Source organism: Ochotona curzoniae, unplaced genomic scaffold, assembly GCF_017591425.1.
Source record: "Ochotona curzoniae isolate NIBS_2020 unplaced genomic scaffold, NIBS_Ocur_1.0 contig_64, whole genome shotgun sequence".
NCBI lineage: Eukaryota > Metazoa > Chordata > Mammalia > Lagomorpha > Ochotonidae > Ochotona > Ochotona curzoniae.
Window position 1 is genome coordinate 39826751 of NW_024466502.1, and position 20879 is coordinate 39847629.

Below are 20879 nucleotides of genomic sequence, written 5' to 3' on the forward strand. Positions count from 1 at the left end.
AGGGGTAGAATTGCATCCTGCAAGCTATGTTTTTTCTTTTTCTTTCTTTCTTTTTTCCCTTCCACCTTTCCCATTGTCCTTCCCCCAACTGATTTCCCCCATATTATTACAACACTATAGTCCTTCAACAACAGTCCAACAGTCACAAGTCCATCATTCTGCTATTTAAGTGTATCATGTCATTGTAGGTATACACAATGGTAAAAAGTCCAGATTCCTATTGTCAAGATATATTTAACAGTTTCATCTTTTATTTGGGAGTAGAAACATGTACTGCAATGTATCTTCACTTCTCTATATGCTAGTATCCATTATATAGTTCCTTTAGATGGATACAGTTTACATATATATCTATAATTTTGTATTTTGTACAAAGGTTGTCTTACATCAGACAGAACATGATGTTTGTTCTTTTGATACTGGCTTGTTTCACTGGAGAGCATAGCTAAAAACATATGTGGACTTGCTGATCTTCAGGTTAGTTTTGATCAGTAATAAATATGACATCTTGATAGCTAATTGCTCTGGTATAATTAATATATCATATATGAATATATTCTTATATATAACAGAAGTTTTATATACAAACCCTCTTTTTAAATTTCTTTTTTTTTTTTTTACTTCTTTTTATTAGTATCATTTTACAATACAGTTCCATAGGCCCTGGTGTTTCCCTTATCCGCTCCCCCGTTCCCTTCTCCCCTTACTGAGTTCCCCTATATTGTTACTAAAGTATAGTTCTTCATACACAGTCATATGTCCATCATTGTGGACATGGACAGTGACAGAGAGTCCAGCATCTTGTTGTCAAGATATAGTAAACAATTTCATTGGGAGTCCATCTTTGTCTGGAAGTACAGATGCATACTGCATTGTATCCTCACATCTGAATATGACAGTCTCCATTACATAGTCTCCATTATACATCCCCTTAAATGAAAAGGCACAATGCAAAATCAACAATGGGAAGGAAAAAAAGAAATTAACAACACAATGAAGTTAAATGATATGCTACTGAATGACTAATGTGTCACTGAAGAAATGAGAAAGAAAATCCAGACCCTTCTTGAAGCATATGATGCGCTTTATGATCTATGAGTCATTGAAGAATTTGATCAGAAGAAAGCGTTTTGAAGAGATGAAACTTACAAAAACAATCAAAATCCACGAGATATAGTTTCCACTGATCTTTGTTGCTGAAATGTCTTTCCTGTAGGCAATAATTAGATGGGTTTTTTTTAATCCCATTTACTAATCTATGACGTTTGATTGAGCTTAAGCCATTTACATTCAGGGTTAATAATGTATGGGTGGTAATTTGGTCCTGTCATTTTAGCAATGGGTTGTTCATTGATTTAGTCTTCTGTTATTATTTTAAGAACATTATTTTAATGTTCTTCCCATTTGACTTTGGTTTTAGTGGGCGCTATTCCTTTTTTCTGTCAAGAGAACATCTTGAAGTATGATTTGTAGGACAGGTTTGGAAGAGGCATATTCTGTTAACTTTTCTTTACTGTGGAAGAATTTTATTTCATTTTCAAAGACAAAGGAAAGTTTTGCAGGGTATGTTATCCTGAGTCGACATTTTTTTTTTTTTTTTTTTTTAAGAATCTGGAATATGTCACTTCATTCTCCTCTGGCCTGTAGAGTTTCCTGTGAGAGATCCCCATGTGAGTTTAATTTGCATCCTTTTATATGTCAATTGATTTTTTCACATGCACATTTAAGGATCTTTTCCTTATGGTCGATTTAAGAGAGCTTGATTATCATGTGTCTTGGTGAAGATTGCTTTTGGTCAACCCTGTTGGAAGATCTGTGCCCCTCCTGGATCTTGTTCCCAATTCTTTCTCCAGATTAGGGAAGTTTTCCTTTAGTATTTCATTAAATACATTTGTAAGCCAAGCTTCTCTTTCTGAACTCTCCAGAATTCCCATAACTCTTATGTTTGGCCTTTTAATAGTGTCTTTCAATTCTTGAATACTTTTTTTTAGCATGATCCAGCTCTGCTTCCAGCTTTTTGTTTGTTTCCCCCTGGTGACAGGAAATATCTTCTAATTTTGAGATTCTTTTTCTCCTTCATTTTATTTTGCAAACTGCACTGTACTTTTTATTTGCTCCACTGTATTCTTCATTTCTGATATATCAGCAGCGGAATCTTCTGTATTATTCATTGTGCCTTTGTCTCTTCTTTTGGTCTTGATCATTGCACTTCTTGTTAGCTGATTTTGCTCTCTAGGGCAGGTTTCTAAGTTCTGTCACCCACAGGTCTACAATGCAATTTTACTTATTGCAGTTGGCACACAGTTTTTTGTTTGCAGTCACTTGTGCCACAACCTCCAGTGAGTTCCAGGTCTGGGTTCTTATGTTAGATTTCCACCATGGTCTCCATAACCCCAGCTCATGGCTCGCCAGTCTCTACCTTTTGTGATACCCTGCTGAGGCTGCACCATTGTCTGTACAACCTTTTTTCCCAGTTCTGGTTGAAGCAGGTTCCAGGGTTAGGGAGACACCAGGTGTCCTATATAGCTAGGTTGTTGGTGGTGCTGATGTTGCTGGAACCTGTTGGCCATTAGGCCTGAGGGCCACACGGAACTATTTTGACCCATACATCGCCATAGTTCATATTATTTTCCTATGGGACCAGTGCAGTGCACTGAGCTCAGTGAGTTCTTGCACAGGCACAGCTCATTGTTGTCCCTGCAGTAAGAAATGGCACCTGATGTGTCACTACTAAAGTTCTTGATCTGCTGACCATCAAGTCTGAGGGCTATCTGGACCTATATTAAGTGGAACCTGTAGGATGTCACATTGTTGCAGTTCACTGAGTCAGAAATGAGATCACTCCCAACTCAGTACATGTACGTTAAGTACTCTCCTGTGGCCTTCACCTCTTTAAACAAAATGGCACCTGATATGACTCTAGGGGGGCTGACTGGATTGCGAAATCCACTCGGTTCCCTCACTGCCTGTCTGGGACCTGCCACTCTGTTCTGCTCCTGGTCAAGTCAAACAGACCAACAGGATGGGCAGTTCTATTTCTGGGTTCACCTCCTGAACTCCCAGTGAAAATCTCTCCCCACCTTGTTGCTGGTGTAGTTCTAGCTGCCTGTGCAATTCAGATTGCCACTTGCTGAATGTCTCTGGGGTATCAGTCACTGCATCACCACACCATTGTGTCCGCCAATTTCCTGTGTCTGTCAGTCTCCAGGTATCCATCTGCTGTTGTTCTGTCCTCTCCTATTTCCTGGAAACAGAGAGCTGCTTCAAACTGGCTAATGTGTCTCAATCTGTTTAAACATGTCCTTACCCTATTCTGCCATCTTGATTCTCCTAATTTCTTTTTTTAAGATTCATTTTTGTTGGGCCTGGTGGCGTGGCCTAGCGGCTAAAGTCCTTGCCTTGAACGCCCAGGATCCCATATGGCCGCTGGTTCTAATCCCAGCACCTCCACTTTGCATCCAGCTCCCTGCTTATGGCCTGGGAAAGCAGTGAAGGACAGCCCAAAGCCTTGGGACCCTGCACCCATGTGGGATACCCGGAAGAAGTTCCTGGATCCTGGCTTCGGATCGGCATAGCATTGGCCATTGCGCTCACTTGGGGAGTGAATCATTGGACGGACGCTCTTCCTCTCTGTCTCTCCTCCTCTCTGTATATCTGACTTTCCAATAAATAAGATTTAAGATTTATTGTTGTGCTTGCAGAATTGCTTTGCAGGTTCAAGGACAGCACTCAGTGTGGATCCTGGTGTGATGCATTAATAGCCACTTCTAACACTGCAGTGGTCACTGATAAATTCACTGTTGCTAAATCTGAGAGGTGTTTTGCACTGTTATTTTGTTTCACCTTTGTATAGTAACTGATGCTGCTGACCTCTATCCTTGACCTTGTTTGTTCTATTGGTTTTAATTTTACTTGATTTCTGAAGGTTTTTCTTCTAGTTCTATCACTATTGGATCCCACTATGCATCATAGAGTTCTCTTTCCCTGCCATCAGTTAAATACAGAGGCACCATCCCCAACTCTCTTCTGTCCTTATGCCACATAGTCTTGCAGTGATCTTACCTTCACCACATCGTTGACCAAGTCTTAGGGTAGATTTATGCAAGTTTCTATTTCTAGACTCATATTTCACCCAAGCTCAAGAATACTTGACATATGGTTAGATGCACTTAATTGCTGAAATAAACTCAGAATGCTTTGATAAATTTAACAAAAGAGGGGAGTGTGTTGGTTTCATGTTTTAGACCTTTAGTCATCAAATATTTGTCCACCTTTTCAGCAGGCATCTCAGACATTTCATGTGCAAAACCAAAATCATTCAGTTCCTCATCCCATATATGAGTTATCTATCCTTCCTATATCCATCGACTTGGACACCCTAACCAGAAACTTCTTTCTCCCTAGTACTCCCACTGAAATGCCATCTGTTCTTAGCAAGTTGTATTAGTCTAGCTCCTAAGTCCCTCTTGGATTTCTCTCTTTCTCTCTATTCCCTCACATTATCCCACCTAAACACTTGGCACTTCTTAAATGTGCTGGCATCCTCTTCTGCTCCAGCTCCTCTATGTGTTAGTGCTGCCTTTTCTCCTTTGCCTACTCCTTCTTTCTTTAAAATATAACTGGGGACTTACTTCCTCTAGGAAGTCTCCTCTCCTCCCCCTAAGGATCAAACAAGGAGTCCCTGGGTACTCTCGGTGGCAAATACTTGCAGTGTACTGGGTCACAGCTGGTTGGCACACATGGGAAGAATCTCAGAGGCCTTTCCCATTCTCCGCTTCATGTCCTCTCTGAAGTGTCTCTGTGCTTGACTGCCTTGGGAATTTCTCTGAATCCACAGGAAGCTGCTGCTTGACGTGGTAGCCAAATTGACATAGAATTAACACAGAGAAAGATAATATCCCCCGGGGCAACCACCGATTAATAGGAGGCTGGAGTTGGTGGATTTTTTTCAGAGGGATAATTCTAAGGCCCATTCTGTTTAATCATTCAGAGCATCTTCAGCGAGATGATGCCCTAGTGGCCCGTTATTGCTCACTGACATCCCATAATATCTGTTCACCTTCTCTCCCTAATCTTCCACTCAATGTCTCTGGTCTCCACTACCAGTATGTATGTTTCCCATGTTGAATTATGCTGAAACCAGCACAGCACAGGGTTTAAAGAGAGGCAATACATAATGAGAAGAGAAAAAAGAGATTTTTGAAAGTGGAGCAGCCAGAGGACTCCTCTGTCTGTGGATTCTGATGGACTCAATACCTGTACCAGTGGCTTTTATTTATTTGGGGAACTATATTTCTTGTAGACTTCACTTACCAATGAGTCTTTTGTTTACTAACTAAACACTGACCTCAGCTGCATGCCCAGAGGGAGGAGAAGAGAACACAGCCAATTACCTTAGGTTTGTGTGCTGGCCTCAGGCTCTGGGCTTGTCTACTAGGGATCCCTTATCAATTCATCATTGATCATCCTTGCTACAGCTGTCATCAATGCAGTGTCAACCCTACCGCTCTCATTCCCAGACACATGGCACTGACCTGGCTTGGTCCTTCTCTGGTTGCTGATGTCTTTTCCTAATGCCCTTCAACAGCTTAACTTGTTAAGAACAACACCTGCATCAGAGGGCTTCAGGTATTGGCTGACTGCAGCCTTGCATGCAGAAAGCTCTAGCAGGGTTTGTTCATAGAGAAGTTCGCTCTGTTTGCAGCAGGTTATCACTGTTGTTTTACTTTATTCATCTTTTCATCTTTAGGGCCCAATACCCTGATGTAGTAGAGCCTAGATTAAAATAGGTAAGATGCGAAATATGTAAAAGGAGGCAGAGGAGAGAGAGAAGAGACAGGCAGAGGCAATAGGAGACAGACTTTTGGCCAACATCACTCTCACTTAGTCCTGGCCATTCCTACTGCTAAACTTTTCATTTTACGAAGGTACTAAATTTGACTTGAGCCATGCAGATGTATATTATTATCAGAAGATCATCTGCAAGGTAGACACAATCATGGGTGAGCTTTTAGTTTATGTGGTTGTTCATGACGAGGTCCTTATGAGACTCAGCTAGATTAGACTTTGGAGGATGCCATTAGAGCAAAATACCTGGAATGCAGAAAATAATGATGGAGTCAGCAGAGGTGCTGCCATTGAACTTTCTGCAACCTCAGACAGTTTGTAGGTGAGACAGAGTTTTGGAACTGGGAGTCAAGGTAGTCTGGGCTCCAGGGGGTGTTAAAAAGCTGGGAGTTCACAGATGATTTCTCTGAAACAACTTTAGTTGGAGAGCATGCTTCCCTGATGAATAACGTGATAGCTTAGCACATAACTATTTATGAAATTCTTATCACAGAGCCACCTAAACACTTCAGAGACATTAGATGCGTGACCTAGATACATCCAGAATGGTATTAGACTCTAGGTACATTCATAAATGTAATTAAGGAAGATGTCTAATGGGTTCATTTTTTTTAAAGTAAAAGCATTCTGTAAATCTTTGATTCAGTCATACAATTTGAATACCAGCCTCAGGAGAAACCCTAGTAATAGTGCATAAATAGCTGGGCTGGAAGTTCTCAGTCTCTGCTGGGGTTTAATGCTGGAAAACAAAATAGTAACTTAGGAGAGTCAAAAATCAGGCATGGTAGAGATTTGTATTGCTTTTTTTGATTTGTTTCCTTTTTCTTTTCCTGTTTTGATGTTTTATTCTGCTCTTCTTTCCCCATCGATCTTGTTCTTTATACTCAGAAAATCCAAATAGCAAGGAATCCGTGGTGCAAATCATTTGCTTTTAAACAGATCCGCGTGGTTACTGCTATTCCTTTCCCTAGGTTTCATGAAGGCCAAAGATATCTGTAGAGAAGGATTTTCTCGCAAAATGAATGTTTTAGAAACTTAAAACACAACTATATTTGGATCTGTAAGCCATACACAGCAGGGAACCTACAGCAGCATCTAAAACCTGCTATTCTTTCTTATTATCTCTATTTTTCAAATCCCTATGTGCCTCATCTTCAGAAGTGATCTCACCTCTTCCAGTCCAAGAAAATTTTCCTTAACAGAACATGCAGACTTTGGATTTTTCTGCCTTTCCCCACATTTGTACCCCCCAGCAATGATACACACCACTTAGTTCAATTTGCATCCTTGCACAAAAGGGACTCTCCTTGGAAACCTTTCTTGCACTTTTCAAACATAATAGCATTCAAAAGAAATGTGTTCTTTTTGAGATAATAACTGCTGTTAACTCCCCCTCCAGATCTTGCTGAAGTATTTGACAATTAACCCAGCTTACCACTGGCTTGAAATGATTTGACAATGATTTAACTCTTTGGGGAAGTACTTCTCTGTAACTTACTACTGAGCATTTTCCCTTTTCATTGTATTTTAGTGCATTAAATTTCATCTGCTCTCCCACTCTGTTAATATTAATCCATCTGTGGACATTGATCTTGTGATTCTGAAAAACACATAGAATCATTGTGTTGTGGGCTGAATTATGTGCCACAAACTGCATATGTGGAAGCTCTTTGTCTCTAGTTGTCCAGAATGCTACTGCAGAATTTGCAGTTGGAGCCTTTACAGAGGTGATGAAGTTGAAATAGGCTGTTACAATGGGTTCTGTTGACTGGTATCCTTGAAAAGAGAAGATCTGGCTGTCCCGAGGTATCACTGAAGCAAGTACACACAGCAGAAAGCCACATGACAATGCCAGGAGCAGGTGGCTCACCTGCAAACCTAGGAGAGATCTCAGGAGAAACCAAAACTTCTGGCTTTTTTTACCTCCAGAATTGTAAGAAAATAGGTTATGTAGTTTTAATTACATGCTCTGTGAATTTTTTTTTTTAATGGAATTCCCACACAGGCAGATTCTGTCAGCTCCATCCGTTCCAAGAGAGGTCAGTCCAGTGTTCGCATGAAAGTCTCCAAGGTCAGAGCACGTGCCATGTGTGTTACCTATTTCAGTGTCCTATTCTACAATGTTCTTCATAATACATGGGGAGCTATTCCCCCATCTCTAGAGAAACTCAATGTTTTTACAATAAAATTGTAGCTATAATATATTGATTTAAAATGACTTAGGTGACTCAGTGTGAGGTGGTGCCTCTATATTCTGTTTTACTATTCTCACATAGTTGATTGCTAAAACCAGACCCCTCTTCAGTCATTGAAACCTGATTGTTCGCTTCCTCATTCTTTTTTCCTATGTGGCCTTAACTATCATCTTGCTGGATTTTCCGCTTGATTGTGTGTTATCTTATTAACACTGGATAGAGCACAATAGGCTGTGTGCTCATCACCCACCGTTCTGTTTTTATTTTTTTTAAATATTAAGTTATGCTTAACACTAAAGCTGGTCCTTAAACGCCTAATAAAGACACACTGATGGTGGCGTACGTCAACTGTATAGTGACACAAGTTCTTTGCCTTACATATCATGTGTGCAGCACTAGCTTTCTACCAAGGTCCCACGTTTCTGTCCCTGTCTAACCACAGACCCCTCAAATCCTAACATCCTAGTGATGATAGTAATTCAGAATCATTTTTGCACAGCCCTCCCACTTCCTCCTAATTCAGGGTATCTAATTCAGGGCAAAACAAGTTGTCACAGAGCCTTAGAATGGTTCTGCCCAGGCGCCCTGTGGCATCAGCTACCTAACTACTGCTCCCAGCACCTGCAGCTTCTTGCTGTTCTCAAACACCTCAGGCTCCCACATTGGCTTTCACACTTGATCTTAGCCAAAAGCCAAGAAGCCAGCCCTCATTGCCTTTCAGTTTTGTTCTTCCCTCTGCTTGGAATTCTCTTCCCCCAGGTATCTGAATCTGATTTTAATGGCATTTTTCCTTTTTTTTTTTTTAATTCTTCCCCAAATCTACCAAAAATAATATTGATGACAATAACAGTAATAATTGTGATAAAACCATAGTCATTCCTGACTTGCGGGTTTTATCAGTGGTCTCTCCATTCAGCTTCTGCAGAGGGATTAACTACAGAAATAACTGTGCCCAAAGAAATTCCTTCTGATCTCACATGAACACCCAGGTGACTCACATGTTGACCAGCAAGTTTTTCAAGGATACTACTATGATTTGAACAGTTTGTCCCCACGAAAACTCATGTTGAAATCACACTGCCATAGTGGAGGTGTGGAGAGGTGATTGAATCCTTTAAGCAGATTAATGCCTTTGTCTTAGGAGTGAGTAAATTCTCACTGGAGTAGGTCGGTTATCTCATATAAGGGGACCCTTCTACTGTCCCACCGAGTTATGACACAACAAAAAACCCTGGCTGGATCCTGGCCTTCCAAAGCCTTCAGAACTGTGAACCAAGTATATTTCTAGCCTTAATGAATTATCCAGTCTCAAGTCTTTCGTGACAGCGACAGGAAATGAATCAAAACAGATACTGTTCATGGGCATTAATGTGCAAAGCTAGGTTCAATCATATTTTTTTAATAAGTTTTATTTTTGATGATGTTTACATAGCTGATTAGGGTGGGAAGGGTGGAGGATTAGGGAAAAGAGGGTGAGACCATTGCTTCCAAATATTCTTTTTCTTCTTCCTGTAACTGGGTGAATGGGAGGAGATAAGGGGAGAAGCCACACTCAGCCTCCTAACTGCCTCAGGACTCAGGGATGGGGTTTGGCCACCCGGTGTCATCCCAGAGTCCCTGATGTGGCGCATGCTTTGAGGTTCCACTTAAGTGGTTTTGATTGTTCTAAAATGCTGTCAATCTCACTGACCCAAGGATGTAGAAATCCTTCCAAGGTTGATTTGCTGACACAGTCCACACAGGGTCTCTATTCTCCCAGATATTAGCTGTCGTTGCTTGGCTGAGGTAGTTGACCAATTTGTTCTGCCCTCCTTCCTCTATGATGGTACCACATGTCCTCTGCAGTCTGCAGTGGACTGCCTTATCCTCCATGTGCATCTGGGTATGCAATCCACCTCATACCCATTGAAGAGGCCAGGTTCTGACACATGCACTCCATGGTCATACTACTGATCCTGCGATTCTCACCATGGTTAGAGTTCTGAATCCAGCAATTGAGTTGGGGGGAATCCCCAAAGATCCCTCATCTGAGGTGATCCTAGACCTAATTCATATGTTTTTGCCAATACAGGATCAGTTCAATCTGTCATCCACATCAGCCTAAACACCCACTGGCAGTTGCAATTGCTAGGTTGGTTCTGTCTCCAGCCCTGTCTCTTACATAAACCATTGGATGTGGTGGCCCAACCCAACCCTGCCCACATACTCAGCCTTCATGAACACTAATAGGAGCTATAGTCTAGTTGGAGCACCCTCCCTAATCCCCACTACTCTGCTCCCAACCGTGGTTCCTGTACTTGCCAATATGTGCAGCAGACTGGCTCAGTCTGTTCTTCCCATTCAGCTCTTGTATATATCAATAGGCTTTGAAGCCTAGCTCAACCCAACTGACCACACTATCCAGCTCATACTCATGCTGGGGGTATCACTGCCTATCTAGTCAGACCTGCCCCCAGTCCTGGTTCTCATGCTCACCAGTGGGAGTTGTAACCCATCAGAGAGGTGCCCACAGCTTCCTGACTGGGCCTACTCTCAACCCTGGATCTTGCACTCTTTAGGTGGTTCTGCAGTCTAGCTTGACAGGACTTGCCTCCAATCCCAGTACTTGCCAGCTTAAGCTGTAGCAAAGCTCAACCAGGCTGTACCTACTCTGGCTCTTGACTGAATCAGGGGATACAGTTGATTAACCCAGCCTGTCTCTCCCCTTAACCCAGTTCACATGTAGGCCAAAAGTTGTTGTAGCCTTGTATACACCATGCTGAGCAATACTGCAGTCATACCCAGGCCAGATAGACATCCCCATTTCGGCTCTTGCATCCACCAATGGAAACTACCACCCAGCCAGGGCATCCCCTTAGCTCCCCAACCATTCCTATTCCCAGCTACAGCTTGGCATACCCTCTTGTCATGGCCTTTGCCATTGGATGCTATATCCTGGCCTGTCCCACCTGCCCCCAATCCCAAATCTGGTGGGTGCTGCAGCCTAACCTTGTCCATTCCGCTCCCATGTTTTGCTCATGCAAATCAGATGGTGTTAGTATAGCCTTGCATGACCTGCGCAACAGCCTGGCTGCTTCACATGCTAGTGGGCTAAGGTTGGCCCTCCTATGGTCAGACCACCTCCCTCCAGAACTGACTCACACACTTGCTGATGAATGAAGCTACCTTGCCTGTCCTGACCAATATCCAGGCCTGGACCACGTGTGCTCACCAGCAGGAGCTATGATCCACTAGGGGAGTTTCCTAAGTTACCCCACCAGGCCCACTCCCAGTCCCAGATCTTGTATGTGGCGGTGGGTGCTAGGCCCTTACCCAGCATAGCCTGCACCCTCTGTCCTGACCGTTGTATGATCTGGTAGATGTTGTGGTCTGGCCTATTCTTGGGTGCACCTGCAGGTGCTGAAGCGTAGACCAGCCTGCCCTGTTCCCAAACCCAGTACTCATGAGTGTCAGAGGGCTCATGTGCTGGTTAGTGTCATGGCCCAGCCTAACATTATCCATCACCTGTTCTGATTCTCACTGGTGGGTACTATGATTTAGCCATGCAAGGTAGGTCCCCAGCCCTAGCTTTAGTGGGCGCTGGTGAGTGGTGGTTGGGTGGTGATCTATGCTGACTAGCCCAGCTCAGGTTTCCCATGTGTCTGACCCTCATGCCCCCTCAAACTGCTGTGTCTTAGCTCCTTCACTTATGCGCAAGGACAGTGGCCTTGCCGATGGAAGTCCCTCAAAGTCTTTCCTCACCTGCAACATACTCCCTCAGTGGTTCTCCCCCACATCCCATTGTCCTTTCCCCTGAATAATCGACAGTCCCTGTGCGCAGGAGTGTGTGTGTATCCCAGTCCAACCTTCTGAAGCCCAATCTTCTGGTGGGGTGATGTGCTGGCCTGCAGTACTGCCTGCCTGCTAGGGTCACAAGCTCCAGGCACATGTGCTGGCCTGGGATTTTCCCTAAGCCTGGTCCACCAACATATCAGGCCAACATGCTAACCTAGGGCTCTCCCCTCCCCTCTCCCACATTGTCCAGGACCAAGCAGGTGGGGAATCCCCAGATTCACTCTGCCTAACTGGATGTGAATCCCCAGGTCCCTTCACACCCTCCTCAGATCCATCCACTAGGCTCCCTATAAGCTTGCACCCCCAGCCCCCACAAGCTGTTCATTGTCCCACACCCCCTTTCACAAAATTATATATATACATATATATGTATATAATATATATATATATACACATACATATACTTTTAAGTTACATTTATAAGAGCCAGCTGTATGGATAGTGCTGTAAGGCTGGCACTTCATATTGGCTCCAGTTAATATCCTGCTCCCTCTAATGACTTGGGAAAAGTAGTGGAAGATGGCCCATGCATTTGGGCTCCTGTTACCCTCTTGGGAGACCTAGATGAAACTCCTGACTTTGAACTTGCCCAGTGTTGGCTATTGTGGTCATTTGGGGAATGAGCCAGAGTTGGAAAATTTCTCTCTCTCTTTCTGAGCTTCTAAATAAATAACTTTAAGAAAAAGTGACATTTATAGACTTTCGCATGAGTATGTAGATGCAACTAGATTTCGCAATGTCTATTACTTTTCTTGCTGGGTCTAGGTCAGACATTCAGTTTTTAACTTTTAGCTTCTTCCTAAAAAATTAAATAAGTAAAAGTTACCTTCTCCTGCTAGATCATGTCCTCAGGGATATCCAGAGTCAAGAATGGAAGGTGCTCTCAGCAGATCCTGTATCTGCTCATGTGAGCTCCTGTACCTGGCTGCTGAGGGACATCATCCTGTCTCCTTGTGCTTTGTTGGGCATTCGGTTGGATCGCGCATCTGCTCTGCTGCAAGTTTCTCCTACCTTGTATCTCTGGAGCTGTTTAAGGACAGGGTCTTTTTAAAAAGTCATTATAAAATTGATCATGTTGAAAAATTAAAGCCATGCGAGTTAAAGATCCACGATACTCTCATCCTTTTGCTTCTATTTTCATATGTGTCCCCTGTGAAATTGGTGAAATATCTTCCTGAATTTTCCTATTTTTAATCAGGCAAATCTCTGTCTACAGCAAGCATGATCATTTTCAGGGCACCACATTCAAAAGTAAAAAACTACAAGTTTTTAAAACATAAACGTCTCAAGGCGGCAGAACATGTAGTAATTGTTAAGGGAAATTCGGGCATTCGGGGGCTTCTTAGTCATTGCAGGAACTTCCTGTCACCTCTCCCATCCTAAATGGCTGTTATTGCTGCTGCTGCTGTTCTAGGTTCCCTGGGATGGCAGGGGACCCTGTGGAGGTGGCCCACTATTGATCAGCTAGATCTGAACCTGCCAACATGCGCATCAGTGCCTGGTGCCATATATGGCTCTGGGTTTCTGGTGCCCACTGATCTTCCTGGTAGCATTTGATATGGAGCGGGTGGCTGAAGCTGCTTCAAAAAGATGTCACCTCGAGCTGGGCCAGAGCAGTTGATTCTATACTTGGAACCTGAGCTTACTCCGCAATCCCAGGCAGTGAAGCTGCCCCAGGCCTACCTCTTCAGTATTCCTGTGCTGTGACAGCAAAGGGGAACCTTCCTTTTTGGCTGGAGCCTTAGGCAGCAAACTGTGCCTGGTTTCCCATCATTTTGGGCTCAGGTGCTCTCTGCGGCTCAGCTCATGAGCAGCAGTGCTCTGATCCCCTGCAACATGCTGTTCTGTCTGTCCAGGGATATTTTTAAGTCATCTGAAGCAGGAAAACTCTGGCTCTTAGATCAACATTCATTCTTTGCAAAGCTATTGTTTAACCTCTTGTCTCTGCCAGGAGTTTCAAAAGCCTATTTTGAAACTAGAAAGCTGAGAATTAATTCTTTTGTTCTCTGTTCGATGTGGCCTCACTCCCCTGAGACCTGGGATGTCCCGCTTGCTGCGTGCAGTGGGTAGAAAGAGTACAAAAGGCAGTGACAGCAGGGGTGCTGGTAGTAATGGGGACACTCCAGGAAGACTTCAAAGGATTTTTCCGGCACATTTATAGAGACACAATAAAAAAAAAAAGATTTACTTATTTTTATTGAAAAATCAGATATACAGAGAGGAGGAGAGACAGGGAGAAAGATCTTCCATCTGATGATTCACTCCTCAAGCAGCCATGATGGCCAGAGCTACTCCATCAAAGAGTCAGGAGTCAGGACCTTCTTCTGGGTGTCCAATACGGGTGCAGGGTCCCAAGGCCTTGAGCCGTCCTTAACTGCCTTTCTAGACCACAGTCAGGAAGTTGGATGGGAAGCAGGGCCACCGGGATTAGAACCAGTGCCCATATGGAATCCTAGCAAATGCATAGCGAGGACTTCAGCCGCTAGGCTACTGCGCTGGGCCCTAGAGACACTTTAGGGCCCCACAGATATAAACCTTCTGTGCCTGTTATTCTGTGATTTGCTGTTTACACTTAACAAAGTATTACTGGAAGTATCTTTACAGATCAGTTACATGCGTATGCACACTTCATACCTTGTGACAATGGCTTAGTAAGTCACTGTCTTGTTACACTATGTTCACTTAACCAGTCCTCTGCTGATGCATATTTAGGTAGTTTCAGGTTTCTTGACTTTTCAAACAAAACAACAATGAACAACCTTTTTTGTTTTTTGGATTTTTTAAAAGATTTATTTATTTATTTATTCATTATTGGAAAGTCGGATATACATAGAGGAGAGACAGAAGGAAGACCTTCCGTCCAATGATTCACTCCCCAAGTGAGCGCAACGGCCGGTGCTGCGCCAATCTGAAGCCAGGAGCCAGGAACTTCCTCCAGGTCTCCCATACAGGTGCAGAGTTCCAAGGCTTTGGATCCTCCTCGACTGCTTTCCCAGGCCACAAGCAGGAAGCTGGGTGGGAAGTGGAGCTGCTAGGATTAGAACTGGCGGCCCATATGGGATTCCAGGAATGCAAGGCAAGGATTTTAGCCACTAGGCCATGGTGCTGGACCCCCTTTTTTGTTTTTTAACTGAATTTAACCATTCAGCTTTTTGAGATAATAAAATTTGATTTGCATTTTAGTTGACAGATTGATGGCTCTCATAATTAAAGATTTCAAGAAATAAAAAGTAAAAAGGATCATTACCCAACAGGAAAAGAGGCAAAAGTTATAAACAATGATGAAATGAAGAGACTATTCTTACTTGTGAGAACCGTGGTATTCTTTTCTAGAAATACAGTTGTTATATCAGAGAGTATCACTGGTTTATATTCTGGTTCCTATCATCACATTGACCCTAAAACTCTGTACCAATTCACTCTCCCATCACAGGTATTTAAGAACATCCATTTCTTCCAACATTCAGATCGCTAGACACTTTGTTGAGCTGGAGGTTAAGAACTTTTGAACTCCCTTTTCATTCATTACAAAATGTCTAATAAATTGTTGTGAACCTATTGGAATTTTTTCCAAGAGAAAGTGGGTTTATAGTATTATCTCCCCAAATATTTCACTACATTTTATTGAATATCATGTATTCAAAAAGTTCATGGAAATGGAATTAAAGGCTAAGTTTATTTTGGTGTAAACAATTGAAATCCACACATACTGTTTCATGATATGATTTTTACATAAACTTTTGGAAGTCCCCTGGTATTTTGCTCTGTAATATTTTTCATGCAGATGAGCTAAATTTAGCTGTATTACCCATATTAATTAGTTGGGGATTATCCAGGTCAAAGGCTTCTCTTTTCCAATATTGTTATTTCTAATTGTTATTTTTTTCTATGAAGTATGCAAATAAGATGTAGGTTTGTGTGACTTGATGAGGAAGAGACCAAAGCAAATTGCCCCAGTGGTCTTTGCTTCTGCCCAGAGAATGGAAGCTCTGTCCGGGGAGGCCTAACTTGTTAGAAGCCCTTGATATCTGTTAGCTGTGCCACGCTTCACGCTCAAGGTGAATCTGGTTGTTAGCAGTGACTCAGCAGGCCATGGTGCTGGCAAGTGTGTGACTTCCATGATGTCACAACCTTGAGCAAGTCAGAGCCAAAACACCGACTCTGGAGACGCGGAGACCTTTCGCTCTGGCAGGCTGGAGTCCTGCGCCTGCCGTGGAGGACTGTCTTCCTTTTTTCACTGACACACTGCAAAGAGAAGAAGCAGGTAGGGATGTTTGTCACCCCCTCTTCTAGAGTGGAAGTGAGCCCCCAGCTCAGTTTAAAGTCACTTCACGATAAACTTAGAACCCACATAATCAGCATGAAGATGAACACCTTGTAGAACCTTCGAGTGTGGATCAGGGGAAGTAGAGGAGGAGACCTGGAGCGCTAGGGGAGGGAGGAGCAGACTTCAATTCTAGAGCAGAGTAGGGCTGCCCTTCTGCACGGCTGTGTGTGTTGGGGCGGGGGATGAAGATGACATAGGAACAAAGATACAGGAGAGGTGAGGGCATGAGTCATGAGGCTTTCTTTGTGAGGCACATGTCAGGCACAGGCTGTGGGAAGGTTCCAAGGCATGCCTGCCTGCTACATCCAAGGGGATGGGAACAAACGAGGAAGAGGAAGAAAAGGGAAAGACTACTGAGGTAGCAAGTCTGACAAGAGCAGTTCATGTAGGGCCTCAACAACGCTTACTTCTTTCTAAGATTTTTTTTTCCTTTCAAAGGCAGATTTACAGAAAGAAGCAGAAAATGAGACAGAGAATTTTGTATCTGCTGGTTCCCTCCCCCAATGGCCGCAATGGCCAGAGCTGAGTTGATTCGAAGTCGTTAGCTTCTTCCAGGTCTTCCGTACATGCAGTGGCCTGAGGACTCGAGCCATCCTCCACTGCTTTCCCAGCGCATAGGCAGGCAGCTGGATCAAAAGTGAAGCAGAGGGACTGGGACCAGTTCCAACATGGGATACTAGTGCTCCAGGGGGAGGATTCGTTTGCTGAGCCTGCGTGCTGATCAAAGGCCTACTTTTAAACGAGGGAGCCCTTTTCATTGTGTTTGTTCCTTCGCAGTCCAGATGACTAAAAAATCTGTTCAAATGATAATCAAATAATTTGCTTATATAACTTACACAAAGACCAGCAAATTGAAAATTAAGATTTTCCAATACAAAGCAAACTGGATATTTGGTTTTTTTTTTTAAAGATCTATTTTTATTATTTTTTTATTGGAAAGGCGGATATACAGAGAGGAGAGACAGAGAGGAAGATCTTCCGTCCGATGATTCACTCCCCAAGTGAGCCGCAACGGGTCGATACTATGCCGATCCGAAGCCAGGAGCCTCTTCCAGGTCTCCCACGCGGGTGCAGGGTCCCAAAGCTTTGGGCCGTCCTCGACTGCTTTCCTGGGCCACAGGCAGGGAACTGGATGGGAAGCGGGCCTGCCGGGATAGAACCGACGCCCATATAGGATCCTGGGCGTGCAAGGCGAGGACGTTAACCACTTGCGCCATCACGCTAGGCCCGCAAACTGGATATTTGTAACAAAACAAGCCAACCTTATTATAGTATCACATAGTTATATACACAGTCATCTCCTGAAATCTGTGAGTGTTGGTTCCTGGAGCTCTATCTTTTATGGATATAAAAATATGAGGATGCTAAAATCCCTTCTATAAGATGGTGTGGTATTTATGCATAACCTATGAAATCCTCCATATTTAATTTATTTTTAAAGCATCTCTCTCTCTTTAAATAAAAAGAGAACTCCCTCTCACTGGGTTATTCCCTAAATGCCTGTATTGACTGGAACTGGACCAAGCTAAAGCCAAGAACCCATAACTCAGTTTGGAGATGTCATATGGGTAACAGGAACCCAGTTACTTGAGTCATCAACTGTTGCCTCCCAGAGTCCCCGCTAGCAGAAGCTGGAGTTGGGACTTGAACCCAGACACTCGAATATGGAATATAGGCCTTCAAACTGGCATCAAATGCCTACTGAACCTGAAACAGCTGGCACTGGTAGCTGAAATCAGAAGCCAGGAGCTCAATCCAGGCCTTCTGCCTGAGTAACAGGAACTCAGTTGTTTGAACCATTGTTACTAACTCACAGGGACTGCATGGGCAGGAAGCTAAAGTCACTGGCTTGAGCAAGATATTGGATCCAGGCACACTGATGTAAGACACAGGCTTCTTAGCTGGCGTCTAAAGTGCTAGGGCAAACAGCCATCCCTTCTGGTATGCTTTAAATCATCTCTAGGATACTTATGGTACCTACTACAATAAAAATGTGAGTAATTGTTACAGTGTTTGTTAGGAAATAATGACAGGAAAAATGCCTGTACATTTACACACAGGTGTAATTTTTTCCCAAATATTTTTGATTCATAGTTAGTTGATATCATGGATATTCATACGTAATATTTATGTATAAAGTAGTCATACATGTATTATTTGTACATAATATGCATATATACATAATACAGAAGTATACAAAGACTTCCAAAAGTTTGTGAAAATTCATGTTAGGAGAAACCATACATGAATTTCAGGAATTTTTGCACCAAAAGAAACTTATCTTTTAATATTTCTATGAACATGATATATGATAAAGTCAGTAAGCTAAATACATTTAGGTAATGTTTCCTATATTTTAAACGCAATTCAAATACACTTGTGTTAATACAAGTCAATAAGCTATAACTTCAGTGACTAATTTGTTGTTTCAAGCATACCATTGTTCAATCTGTCTAAATAAAAACTACAGCTTTTCAAAGAGTCTAAATATACAAGCTATGTATGGATTTTTTTTCTTCTTCCTTACAGAACAAACAAATAAGCAAATTGAAACAGAAACAAGGAAATTACCAGAACAATGCCTGTTGACATTTTGTCACTTCCTCTGGAATTTTTATTTGCTGGTTATTTAAGAAGCCCTATTGTCTCAGATCAGAGCTGAGAACCAGGCGTTAGGCCTATACAAATGGCCCTGGATCTTTGATTTTAACTCACTGAGTAGCCTTAGGTGAATGGCCTCTCTTTCAGTCCTGGATTTCCTGTTTACACAAAGAAAAAAAAAAAACATATGAACAAACTTCTAGGACAAAGAGCTCAAATGTGGACCATCCAAGCATTTTGTGTGTGAGAAAAATCTGAGAAGAGAATAAAAATGGTTATGTCAAATCACAATTCTTGGTGATCAACAGTACTAATTTAATCTTTTCCAGTCAATGTGTTAAGGTATGAGTTAAAGGGGAGTAGAAGATCTTGGGAAGAGCCCAGAAGGGTGTGGTCAGAGAGGCAGGGGAACAAGTGTCAGAAGCAGAGGGGACTTCAGGAGGAAGCAAGTGCCCAACAGCTTGAACTCCTGCGAGGCAGCTGGGTGTGTCAATTGTCTAGCAGATTTGGCCTTCAGGAGTTCATGGTGCTTGGATTTTAAAATTTATTTATTTTTATTGCAAGGCAGATTTTACATAGAGGAGAGACAGAGAGGAGGTCTTCTGATTGCTGGTTCACTCCTCAAATGGTTTCAACAGCCAGAGTAGAGCTGATCTAAAGCTGGGATCCAGGAGCTTCTTCTAGGTCTCCCATATGAGTGCTATATTCCAAGGCTTTGGATCATCATCTGATGCTTTTTCAGGCCACAAGCAGGAAGCTAGATGGGGAAGTGGAGCATTCAGGACACAAACTGGCACCCACATGGGATGTGGAGTCAAAATGCAGAGGATTAACCTGTTGAGCCTCTGTGCCATTCCGTCATTGGTGCTTTTTAAAGAATGGTTTCTGTTGTGTATGGTGCTTTAGAACTTCCGTAGCAGGTGCCATGCATTTTATCCGTGTGTTAAGTTCTGTCTGTGGATGTACGTTGAGTAGTTCCTGTGTTACTGGCATGCTCTGTGGTCACTGACACACAGGATGTGGTGACTACATGTAAACTCATTGGACAGTAGGGTTAGGTGATACTTTCTGTCTGCACATCTTAGTTACTTCATCAGTTGGTGTGACTGCCATGACTCTCCTGCGGTGAAGAGGATAAAGTCTTGTTTCCACTTGAGACATAAATTGCACGTGTGGGGAAATTTTAAGGATAGAATCTCTGATGAGAAGCTATTGGAAGAATTTAGACCCTCTGGCAAAGAGTCTACCATTGAAGAAAGAGATAGAATGATGGGGGCCTGGGTGGACACAATAAATTAACTGGTCTTAACCAGACCAAGTAGTTGGTGCACTAAAGGCAAAAAGCAATTAGTGAAACAAAAGTAACAATTTTTTTTTTACCTTTTATTACTATTATTATTTTTCAAGACACAGTTTTGTAGGTATAGGGATTCTTCCCTCTGCCTCTCTTTCCTCCCTCCCCATTTCCTTGTATTATTACAGTCTTTTAATAACAGTTACAAGTTTAACTTTCTGCTTTTTAAATGTTCCATGGCATTGTAGATATAGGCAAAGGTAGAACATCAAGCGTCATACTGCCAAGGTATATTTATTCATTTCATTGGGAGTCCTCCTTATAGTCAGGAGTAAAGACACATACTGCAACATATGCTAGTCTCCATTATACAGTTCATCTATGAGAATATATGTATATACTTGATTACCTATATATCTACTTGTTTTGTACTTTGCATGAGAGCTGTCATATCAGAAGGAACATGTGTTTGTTCTTTTGGGATTGGTTTATTTCACTAAGCAATAATCTCCAGTTCAGATCATTTTGTTGAAAATGATAGCGTTTCATTCTTTTTGATGGTTATATAGTATTCCACTGAATAGATGTACCACAATTTCTTTATTCAAGCATCTTTTTGACAGGCATTTGGGTTGTTTCCATGTCTTCACTACTGTTGCTATAAATATAGGGGTGCAGGCTACTTTCTCGTGTGCAGATATCGTATCAGTTGAATATATTCCCAGGGAAGGTTAGATCATATGGTAGATCAATTTTAAGTTGTCTGAGCATTCTTCATACT

The 20879-nt window shown here is 42.5% G+C and overlaps 1 long non-coding RNA gene across 1 annotated transcript; it reads right to left on the minus strand.

The window, feature by feature from the left end:
* Positions 1 to 281: 281 nt before the first annotated feature.
* LOC121163507 lies at positions 282 to 20532 on the minus strand. Its single transcript, XR_005884903.1, has 3 exons — positions 20450 to 20532; positions 2432 to 2435; positions 282 to 292 (listed from the first exon to the last, which is right to left on the minus strand). It is a non-coding gene; the product is annotated as an uncharacterized LOC121163507 (long non-coding RNA).
* Positions 20533 to 20879: the final 347 nt, after the last annotated feature.